This window comes from Magallana gigas, chromosome 1 (genome assembly GCF_963853765.1).
Source record: "Magallana gigas chromosome 1, xbMagGiga1.1, whole genome shotgun sequence".
NCBI classification, from domain to species: Eukaryota; Metazoa; Mollusca; class Bivalvia; order Ostreida; family Ostreidae; genus Magallana; species Magallana gigas.
In genome coordinates, this window is record NC_088853.1 from 57,299,149 (window position 1) to 57,311,598 (window position 12,450).

Sequence of the window (12,450 nt, forward strand, 5' to 3'; positions counted from 1 at the left end):
TCCTCAGGTAGTGTAGATTCAAGGTTGTGAAAATCATCATCCCCGGGGGTAGGGTAGGGCCACAATGGGGGGTCGAAGTTTTATATAGGAATATATAGAGTAAATCTTTAAAAATCTTCTTCTCAGAAACTAATCAGCCAGGAAAACTGAAACTTGTGTTGAAGAATCCTCAGGTAGTGTAGATTCAAAGTTGTGAAAATCATGGTCCCCGGGGGTAGGGTTGGGCCACAATGGGGGGTCGAAGTTTTACATAGGAGTATATAGAGTAAACCTTTAAAAATATTCTTCTCAAAACTAATCAGCTGGCAAAGCTGAAACTCGTGTGGAAGCATCCTCAGGTAGTGTTAATTCCAAGTTGTGAAAATTATGAACAATGGGGGTAGGGTAGGGCCACAATGGAGGATCAAAGTTTAACATATGAATATATAGAGTATATCTTTAAAAATCTTCTTCTCAGAAACTAATCGGCCAGGAAAGCTGAAACTTGTGTGAAAGCATCATGAGGTAGTGTAGATTCAAAGTTGTGAAAATCATGGCTACCAGGGGTAGGGTGGGGCCACCATGGGGTGTCGAACTTTAACATAGGAATATATAGAGTAAATCTTTAAAAATCTTCTTCTCAGAAACTTATCAGCCAGAAAAACTGAAACTTGTATGGAAGCATCCTCAGGTAGTGTAAATTCCAAGTTGTGAAAATTATGAACAATGGGGATAGGGTAGGGCCACATGGAGGATCAAAGTTTAACATATGAATGTATAGAGTATATCTTTAAAAATCTTCTTCTCAGAAACTAATCGGCCAGGAAAGCTGAAACTTGTGTGAAAGCGTCCTCAGGTAGCGTAGATATAAAGTTGTGAAAATCATGACCCCCGGTGGTAGGGTGGGGCCACAATGGGGGGTCGAAATTTCAGATAGGAATATACAGAGTAAATCTTTAAAAATCTTCTTCTCATGAACCATATGACCAGGAAAGCTGAAACTTGTGTGGAAACATCCTCAGTTAATGTAAATTCAAGGTTGTGAAAATCATGACCCCTGGGGGTAGGGTAGGGCCACAATGGGGGGTCGAAGTTTAACATATGAATATATAGGGTATATCTTTAAAAATCTTTCTCTCAGAAACTAATCAGCCAGGAAAGCTGACACTTGTGTAGAAGCCTCCTCAGGTAGTGTATATTCAAAGTTGTGAAAATCATGACCCCCGGGGGTAGGGTCGGGCCACAATGGGGGTCGAAGTTTTACATATGAATATATAGAGTAAATCTTTAAAAATCTTCTCCTCAGAAACTAATCAGCCAGGAAAGCTGACACTTGTGTGGAAGCATCCTCAGGTAGTGTATGATGCATTATTGTACATTGTCCAGATAGTTTGTACTATGACTCCATTAAGCTGATTTTATCATACCTATTGTTTCTCAGGTGAGCGATGTGGCCCATGGGCCTCTTGTTAAATGCCATAATGCAAAACAAGTTCTGAATATCGCTCACTGGTCCCCACAGCTTTAAGACACGTAATGTTTCGTTCTTCACGTTTTTGCCAGATGTAAATATTCCAGTCCGCTAAAACACTTTAAGTGGACAGGAATACTGACACTTGCGTGGAAGCATCATGAGGTAGTGTAGATTCAAAGTTGTGAAAATCATGACCCCTGGGGGTAGGGTGGGCCCACAATGGGGGATCGAAGTTTTACATAGGAATATATAAAGTAAATCTTTAAAAATCTTCTTCTCAGAAACTGATCAGCCAGCAAAGCTGACACTTGTGTAGAAGCATCCTCAGGTAGTGTATATTCAAAGTTGTGAAAATCATGACCCCTGGGGGTAGGGTGGGGCCACAATGGGGGATCGATGTTTTACATATGAATATATAGAGTAAATCTTTAAAAATCTTCTCCTCAGAAACTAATCAGCCAGGAAAGCTGAAACTTGTGTGAAAGCATCCTCAGGTAGTGTATGATGCATTATTGTACATTGTCCAGATAGTTTGTACTATGACTCCATTAAGCTGATTTTATGTAAATATTCCAGTCCGCTAAAACACTTTTAACTGTTATCTACCACTGTAGATTCGATATTGTTCATGAATTATACTTACATTGACGGTTTTTTCCCTACTACAAACTACTGGGTATACAAGTGCATCACCCAGAATTAATGATGGAACCAAAATTATAAAAGGTTCAACTCCATTGATAGGCTGATAACCATGCCGAATGTAACAGCCATTTACAGAAGCCAGTAAAGGCTAACGGCCAATAATGAAATTCATCAAAACACTGAAAGTACTTAAACATATATTATTATATTTTACTCTACTAGACTTTGAATAATTTTTTTTTTTTTTTTCAAATTCTTTTATTGATTTTATATAAAACAATTTACAAGATTGTGGTCAAAGATAGCTTATACATAGATATGAATTTCAATTGAAATCATTATTCATTATTATGCACACAGTGATAAATATAATAAAACATACATACTAACATACAATGTATCGTCCGAAAACATAATCATACATGCATATATTGAAATGTTACATTCATTGGTATACGTAGTAAAAAAAAAGTTGAACCCCTGGCTTACCCGGTGGACATAACACATACATATGCATACAGTCCATCACTACGTCCCCGGGTAAAGCGCTAATACACATAGACAGTCCCTATGTGTATCGGGTATATTATTGTTTTGAAAAGAATAACAAATATCAAAGCTTAGATATCAACAGTTGAAAAATTTTGTCTGTCATCCGTCTGTCTGTCCGTCTGTCTGTAAACTTTTCACATTTTCAACATCTTCTCAAGAACCACTAGGCCAATTTCAACCAAACTTGGCACAAAGCATCATTAGCCTACGGGAATTCAAAGTTGTGAAAATTAAGGACCACGCCCTTTTGCAAAGGGAGATAATTAGGAATTTATGAAAATTTTCGAGAAATTTTCAAAAATCTTCTCCTCATGAATCAAAAAACCAGGAAAGCTGAAACTTGTGTGGAAGCATCATCAGGTAATGTAGATACAAAATTGTAAAAATCATGACCCCCGGGGGTAGGGTAGGGCCACAATGGGGGGTCGAAGTTTTACATAGGAATATATAGAGTATATCTTTAAAAATCATCTTCTCAGAAACTAATCGGCCAGGAAAGCTGACACTTGTGTGGAAGCATCCTCAGGTAGTGTATGATGCATTATTGTACATTGTCCAGATAGTTTGTACTATGACTCCATTAAGCTGATTTTATCATACCTATTGTTTCTCAGGTGAGCGATGTGGCCCATGGGCCTCTTGTTAAATGCCATAATGCAAAACAAGTTCTGAATATCGCTCACTGGTCCCCACAGCTTTAAGACACGTAATGTTTCGTTCTTCACGTTTTTGCCAGATGTAAATATTCCAGTCCGCTAAAACACTTTTAACTGTTATCTACCACTGTAGATTCGATATTGTTCATGAATTATACTTACATTGACGGTTTTTTCCCTACTACAAACTACTGGGTATACAAGTGCATCACCCAGAATTAATGATGGAACCAAAATTATAAAAGGTTCAACTCCATTGATAGGCTGATAACCATGCCGAATGTAACAGCCATTTACAGAAGCCAGTAAAGGCTAACGGCCAATAATGAAATTCATCAAAACACTGAAAGTACTTAAACAGATAGTATTATATTTTACTCTACTAGACTTTGAATATTTTTTTTTTTTTTCAAATTCTTTTATTGATTTTATATAAAACAATTTACAAGATTGTGGTCAAAGATAGCTTATACATAGATATGAATTTCAATTGAAATCATTATTCATTATTATGCACACAGTGATAAATATAATAAAACATACATACTAACATACAATGTATCGTCCGAAAACATAATCATACATGCATATATTGAAATGTTACATTCATTGGTATACGTAGTAAAAAAAAAGTTGAACCCCTGGCTTACCCGGTGGACATAACACATACATATGCATACAGTCCATCACTACGTCCCCGGGTAAAGCGCTAATACACATAGACAGTCCCTATGTGTATCGGGTATATTATTGTTTTGAAAAGAATAACAAATATCAAAGCTTAGATATCAACAGTTGAAAAATTTTGTCTGTCATCCGTCTGTCTGTCCGTCTGTCTGTAAACTTTTCACATTTTCAACATCTTCTCAAGAACCACTAGGCCAATTTCAACCAAACTTGGCACAAAGCATCATTAGCCTACGGGAATTCAAAGTTGTGAAAATTAAGGACCACGCCCTTTTGCAAAGGGAGATAATTAGGAATTTATGAAAATTTTCGAGAAATTTTCAAAAATCTTCTCCTCATGAATCAAAAAACCAGGAAAGCTGAAACTTGTGTGGAAGCATCATCAGGTAATGTAGATACAAAATTGTAAAAATCATGACCCCCGGGGGTAGGGTAGGGCCACAATGGGGGGTCGAAGTTTTACATAGGAATATATAGAGTATATCTTTAAAAATCATCTTCTCAGAAACTAATCGGCCAGGAAAGCTGACACTTGTGTGGAAGCATCCTCAGGTAGTGTATGATGCATTATTGTACATTGTCCAGATAGTTTGTACTATGACTCCATTAAGCTGATTTTATCATACCTATTGTTTCTCAGGTGAGCGATGTGGCCCATGGGCCTCTTGTTAAATGCCATAATGCAAAACAAGTTCTGAATATCGCTCACTGGTCCCCACAGCTTTAAGACACGTAATGTTTCGTTCTTCACGTTTTTGCCAGATGTAAATATTCCAGTCCGCTAAAACACTTTTAACTGTTATCTACCACTGTAGATTCGATATTGTTCATGAATTATACTTACATTGACGGTTTTTTCCCTACTACAAACTACTGGGTATACAAGTGCATCACCCAGAATTAATGATGGAACCAAAATTATAAAAGGTTCAACTCCATTGATAGGCTGATAACCATGCCGAATGTAACAGCCATTTACAGAAGCCAGTAAAGGCTAACGGCCAATAATGAAATTCATCAAAACACTGAAAGTACTTAAACAGATAGTATTATATTTTACTCTACTAGACTTTGAATATTTTTTTTTTTTTTCAAATTCTTTTATTGATTTTATATAAAACAATTTACAAGATTGTGGTCAAAGATAGCTTATACATAGATATGAATTTCAATTGAAATCATTATTCATTATTATGCACACAGTGATAAATATAATAAAACATACATACTAACATACAATGTATCGTCCGAAAACATAATCATACATGCATATATTGAAATGTTACATTCATTGGTATACGTAGTAAAAAAAAAGTTGAACCCCTGGCTTACCCGGTGGACATAACACATACATATGCATACAGTCCATCACTACGTCCCCGGGTAAAGCGCTAATACACATAGACAGTCCCTATGTGTATCGGGTATATTATTGTTTTGAAAAGAATAACAAATATCAAAGCTTAGATATCAACAGTTGAAAAATTTTGTCTGTCATCCGTCTGTCTGTCCGTCTGTCTGTAAACTTTTCACATTTTCAACATCTTCTCAAGAACCACTAGGCCAATTTCAACCAAACTTGGCACAAAGCATCATTAGCCTACGGGAATTCAAAGTTGTGAAAATTAAGGACCACGCCCTTTTGCAAAGGGAGATAATTAGGAATTTATGAAAATTTTCGAGAAATTTTCAAAAATCTTCTCCTCATGAATCAAAAAACCAGGAAAGCTGAAACTTGTGTGGAAGCATCATCAGGTAATGTAGATACAAAATTGTAAAAATCATGACCCCCGGGGGTAGGGTCGGGCCACAATGGGGGTCGAAGTTTTACATAGGAATATATAGAGTATATCTTTAAAAATCTTCTTCTCAGAAACTAATCGGCCAGGATAGTTGACACTTGTGTGGAAACATCCTCAGGTAATGTAGATTCCAAGTTGTGAAAATCATGACCCCCGGGGTAGGGTGGGGCCACAATGGGGGTCGAAGTTTTACATATGAATATATAGAGTAAATCATTAAAAATCTTCTCAGAAACTAATCAGCCAGGAAAGCTGACACTTGTGTAGAAGCATCCTCAGGTAGTGTAGATACGAAGTTGTAAAAATCATGACCCCCAGGTGTAGGATGCGGCCCAATGGAAGATCGAAGTTTTACATAGGAATATATAGAGTAAATCTTTAAAAATCTTCTTCTCAGAAACTAATCAGCCAGGAAAACTGAAACTTGTGTTGAAGAATCCTCAGGTAGTGTAGATTCAAAGTCGTGAAAATCATGGTCCCCGGGGGTAGGGTTGGGCCACAATGGGGGGTCGAAGTTTTACATAGGAGTATATAGAGTAAACCTTTAAAAATATTCTTCTCAAAACTAATCAGCTGGCAAAGCTGAAACTCGTGTGGAAGCATCCTCAGGTAGTGTAGATTCAAGGTTGTGAAAATCATCATCCCCGGGGGTAGGGTAGGGCCACAATGGGGGGTCGAAGTTTTATATAGGAATATATAGAGTAAATCTTTAAAAATCTTCTTCTCAGAAACTAATCAGCCAGGAAAACTGAAACTTGTGTTGAAGAATCCTCAGGTAGTGTAGATTCAAAGTTGTGAAAATCATGGTCCCCGGGGGTAGGGTTGGGCCACAATGGGGGGTCGAAGTTTTACATAGGAGTATATAGAGTAAACCTTTAAAAATATTCTTCTCAAAACTAATCAGCTGGCAAAGCTGAAACTCGTGTGGAAGCATCCTCAGGTAGTGTTAATTCCAAGTTGTGAAAATTATGAACAATGGGGGTAGGGTAGGGCCACAATGGAGGATCAAAGTTTAACATATGAATATATAGAGTATATCTTTAAAAATCTTCTTCTCAGAAACTAATCGGCCAGGAAAGCTGAAACTTGTGTGAAAGCATCATGAGGTAGTGTAGATTCAAAGTTGTGAAAATCATGGCTACCAGGGGTAGGGTGGGGCCACCATGGGGTGTCGAACTTTAACATAGGAATATATAGAGTAAATCTTTAAAAATCTTCTTCTCAGAAACTTATCAGCCAGAAAAACTGAAACTTGTATGGAAGCATCCTCAGGTAGTGTAAATTCCAAGTTGTGAAAATTATGAACAATGGGGATAGGGTAGGGCCACATGGAGGATCAAAGTTTAACATATGAATGTATAGAGTATATCTTTAAAAATCTTCTTCCCAGAAACTAATCGGCCAGGAAAGCTGAAACTTGTGTGAAAGCGTCCTCAGGTAGCGTAGATATAAAGTTGTGAAAATCATGACCCCCGGTGGTAGGGTGGGGCCACAATGGGGGGTCGAAATTTCAGATAGGAATATACAGAGTAAATCTTTAAAAATCTTCTTCTCATGAACCATATGACCAGGAAAGCTGAAACTTGTGTGGAAACATCCTCAGTTAATGTAAATTCAAGGTTGTGAAAATCATGACCCCTGGGGGTAGGGTAGGGCCACAATGGGGGGTCGAAGTTTAACATATGAATATATAGGGTATATCTTTAAAAATCTTTCTCTCAGAAACTAATCAGCCAGGAAAGCTGACACTTGTGTAGAAGCCTCCTCAGGTAGTGTATATTCAAAGTTGTGAAAATCATGACCCCCGGGGGTAGGGTCGGGCCACAATGGGGGTCGAAGTTTTACATATGAATATATAGAGTAAATCTTTAAAAATCTTCTCCTCAGAAACTAATCAGCCAGGAAAGCTGACACTTGTGTGGAAGTATCCTCAGGTAGTGTATGATGCATTATTGTACATTGTCCAGATAGTTTGTACTATGACTCCATTAAGCTGATTTTATCATACCTATTGTTTCTCAGGTGAGCGATGTGGCCCATGGGCCTCTTGTTAAATGCCATAATGCAAAACAAGTTCTGAATATCGCTCACTGGTCCCCACAGCTTTAAGACACGTAATGTTTCGTTCTTCACGTTTTTGCCAGATGTAAATATTCCAGTCCGCTAAAACACTTTAAGTGGACAGGAATACTGACACTTGCGTGGAAGCATCATGAGGTAGTGTAGATTCAAAGTTGTGAAAATCATGACCCCTGGGGGTAGGGTGGGCCCACAATGGGGGATCGAAGTTTTACATAGGAATATATAAAGTAAATCTTTAAAAATCTTCTTCTCAGAAACTGATCAGCCAGCAAAGCTGACACTTGTGTAGAAGCATCCTCAGGTAGTGTATATTCAAAGTTGTGAAAATCATGACCCCTGGGGGTAGGGTGGGGCCACAATGGGGGATCGATGTTTTACATATGAATATATAGAGTAAATCTTTAAAAATCTTCTCCTCAGAAACTAATCAGCCAGGAAAGCTGAAACTTGTGTGAAAGCATCCTCAGGTAGTGTATGATGCATTATTGTACATTGTCCAGATAGTTTGTACTATGACTCCATTAAGCTGATTTTATGTAAATATTCCAGTCCGCTAAAACACTTTTAACTGTTATCTACCACTGTAGATTCGATATTGTTCATGAATTATACTTACATTGACGGTTTTTTCCCTACTACAAACTACTGGGTATACAAGTGCATCACCCAGAATTAATGATGGAACCAAAATTATAAAAGGTTCAACTCCATTGATAGGCTGATAACCATGCCGAATGTAACAGCCATTTACAGAAGCCAGTAAAGGCTAACGGCCAATAATGAAATTCATCAAAACACTGAAAGTACTTAAACATATATTATTATATTTTACTCTACTAGACTTTGAATAATTTTTTTTTTTTTTTTTCAAATTCTTTTATTGATTTTATATAAAACAATTTACAAGATTGTGGTCAAAGATAGCTTATACATAGATATGAATTTCAATTGAAATCATTATTCATTATTATGCACACAGTGATAAATATAATAAAACATACATACTAACATACAATGTATCGTCCGAAAACATAATCATACATGCATATATTGAAATGTTACATTCATTGGTATACGTAGTAAAAAAAAAGTTGAACCCCTGGCTTACCCGGTGGACATAACACATACATATGCATACAGTCCATCACTACGTCCCCGGGTAAAGCGCTAATACACATAGACAGTCCCTATGTGTATCGGGTATATTATTGTTTTGAAAAGAATAACAAATATCAAAGCTTAGATATCAACAGTTGAAAAAGCTCATTTTCTTTTGTATTTTTTAGCATTTTCAGAACTGCACAGTGTGTCGTAATATACTCTTTGAATGAGTTTTTTATCAATAAAATTGATTCGGGTAAATTTTCAAGTCTACAATACATTTTACATTTGTATATTCTATATGCAATGAATGACAAAAAATAATTATATAATTTGGTGACTTGTGTTTCTTCCAGGTAGAAACCCAAAACAATATGCTTCCAATTAATATCAAAATTTAAGCACTCGCTGGCCACTTTCCAAATTTTTACTACATTAACACAATCAAAAATAAGATGTTTTGAATTTTCAATTTCGTTACATTGTTTGCATTTAGCAGTGATATTTTTATTCCATTTGCTCACTAAAAGATTGTTACATAACAGATTGTTCAGTAGTTTGTAATTAAACTCAGCTAAGGCTTTGTCTTTAGTATTTTTTATTTTCTGTGTATATATTGATTTCCATACATTTTTGCTTTCCAACTTAAATTCTTTTTCTAATTTAGATTGTGTACAAGGTGCTTGAAATTTACGTTTTATTAATCTTGAATAAAAAGTTTTGGTGTTGTGTTGATCGGAAATTATTTGTATTTGTTTTGTTTGTAAGTATGGAATTTTTGAAAAATCGTATTTGAGTTCAAATTTGGTAAAAATTTGTTTTATTATTTTGTATTCACATAACCAGTTTGTTCTTTTGCGTAATGTACCGAATATATCCGACGAACTTTTTAAAGTTCCATTCTCTTCAAAAATATCTTTTACATATAGAATTCCGCTTTTAATCCAATTTTCAAAGCAGATTGTCTTACCTTTAAAATTGAATATTTTATTTGACCAAATAGGTTGTAATAAAAAAGCTTCGGTAGAAAAGGTATTTTGGTTTGGGTATCATCTTTACATAAATTATAGCATACAAAAGCTTGCTTGTAGAAATCTGGGAAGTTGTTTATTATACCATAGTCTTTGGCAACCGTCTCATTTGTTTTCATCAGATATTCAATATCAATTTTTGTATCCTTACAGAAACTGTTAAAAAAATATTTAATATTGTGTTCTGTACTAAGTAAACGTGGAATCCACATAGCTTTTAGGGCCGTAAATTTAGATTCTATATCAACAAGACCTATTCCTCCCTCATATACTTCACCTATGATGGTATTTCTTTTGATCCTATCAGTTTTATTCCACATGAAATTAAATATAAGCCTTTTAACATTTTTTATGAAATCATTGTCGGGTATTTCCAAAATGCTAGCTACATATATAAGTTTAGAGATTGCTAATGTGTTTATTATTGTGCATTTTCCAAATATTGATAGTTTTCTTTTTTTCCAAGATTCAAATAACGTTTCCATTTCATGATATATTTTCATCCAGTTTTTATTGTAACACTCAATCTTATCATGACCAATGTGTATACCTAAGCATTTCACTGATTGGTTCGTTACATGTATTCCTTCAACATTGTTATATTGGTTTTTAAGAGTGCCAAGAAGGATGCATTCTGTTTTAGATTAATTTATTTTTGATCCCGCGAGTTTGCAAAAGATGTCAATGGTTTTAATGGCTTGTTTGAGAGAATCTATATTCTTCAGTGATAATGTCATATCATCTGCATGTTGGATGTTTTTAATTTCTTTTTCTGAGTTTTTAACTGTAAATCCGTTTATTAACCCATTATTTTTTATTTTATCGGATAAGATTTCAGCGACGAAAAGATATAATAATGCTGAAATAGGACAGCCTTGTCTAATTCCTCTATGCATTTGACATGTTCTTGAAATCCATCCATTATTTTTTAATCGAAATATTGGGTTTTTATATAAAATTTTAATCCAGTGAATAAAATTAGTTCCGAAATTAAAAGTCTCTAACGTTTTGAATAAAAAATTCCATTCAACAGAATCGAAAGCCTTTTCAAAATCTAAAAAGAGGAGTAGCCCTTCTTGATTATTGTTTTCGCAATATTCAAAAATGTCTAGAATTAGTCTAGCATTTGTACCTATAAATCTTCCCTTTATGTACGCTGTTTGCTCATTTCTTATATATTCATCTATCACTTTTTGCAATCTGCGTGCAAATATAACCGCAATGATTTTATAATCCGTGTTAGTCAAGCTGATAGGTCTGTAATTTTTCAATAGATATTTTTCACCTTTTTTGTGGATAAGAGAGATTACTGCTAGGCGTTGAGAGAAAGACATTTCATTTAACTGGAAAATTTCTTTCAACATATTAATAAAAAGTGAAGAAAGTTGATCCCAAAAACATTGATAGAATTCTGCTGGCAATCCATCAAGCCCGGGAGCTTTATTACTTTTCATACTCATTACTGTATCTTTACAATCATTTAATTAGGTTGGAAATTTATCACAATTGTCTTTAGCTGTAGTAGAAAGCGTTTTAATATTACTAGTTTCTAAATAATTTTCAATGTCTACGTCGTTTACATTTTTTGTATCATATAAATTCTCATAGAAATGACACATTTCACCTAAAATTTCGTCATCTGTTGTTAAGTTTTCCTGTTTTTCATTCTGTAGTTCATAAATTACGTTTTGTGTTTGATGTTTTTTTTCTAAACATAAAAAATATTTCGTGTTCTTTTCACCTTCATTAATACATTTTGCACGTGATCTTATCTGAGCACCTTTAGACTTTTTATCATAAAATTCGTTTAACTGAGTCTCTAAGTTTCTTTTCCTAATCATATCAATTTCATTGTAAGGCAAAGATTCTATATATTCAATTTCTTTTTCTATATTAAATATTTTCTTTTTAAATCTGTTTGATTGTTTAACGGAGAAAATTATAGAGAATTTTTTAACCTCGTCCTTCAAAATTTCCCATTTTTGTATAAATGTTTCATGCGTGTTGGAAATATTTTTTATGATTTCAGAAATTTGCTCTTTGTATTCTTTATTTTCTAAAAGAGACGTGTTAAGCTTCCAATAACCCCCCCCCCCCCCTTTTTGTTATCAAAAATATTTAGATCAAATTGTATCGATTCATGATCGGACATTCTATTGCCGTTATAATGGGTGCCGGGAATTTTTTGTAATGCTAAATTATTAGTTTTTAAATATAAGTTTTCACTCATAAATACAAAATAAATCCTACTTCTTGGTGTGTTATTTGCATCGCACCAAGTAAATCCATCGGAGTGTTTATTTTTTTCTTCCCATAGATCTAAACATTTCATTTGCTTAATAATTTCTTTCAAAAGTTTTGAACTCTTATCAGTAGTACTATTCAGCTTACAGTTGAAGTCACCACACAAGATAGTATTTGATATATTATTCGAGTTATTA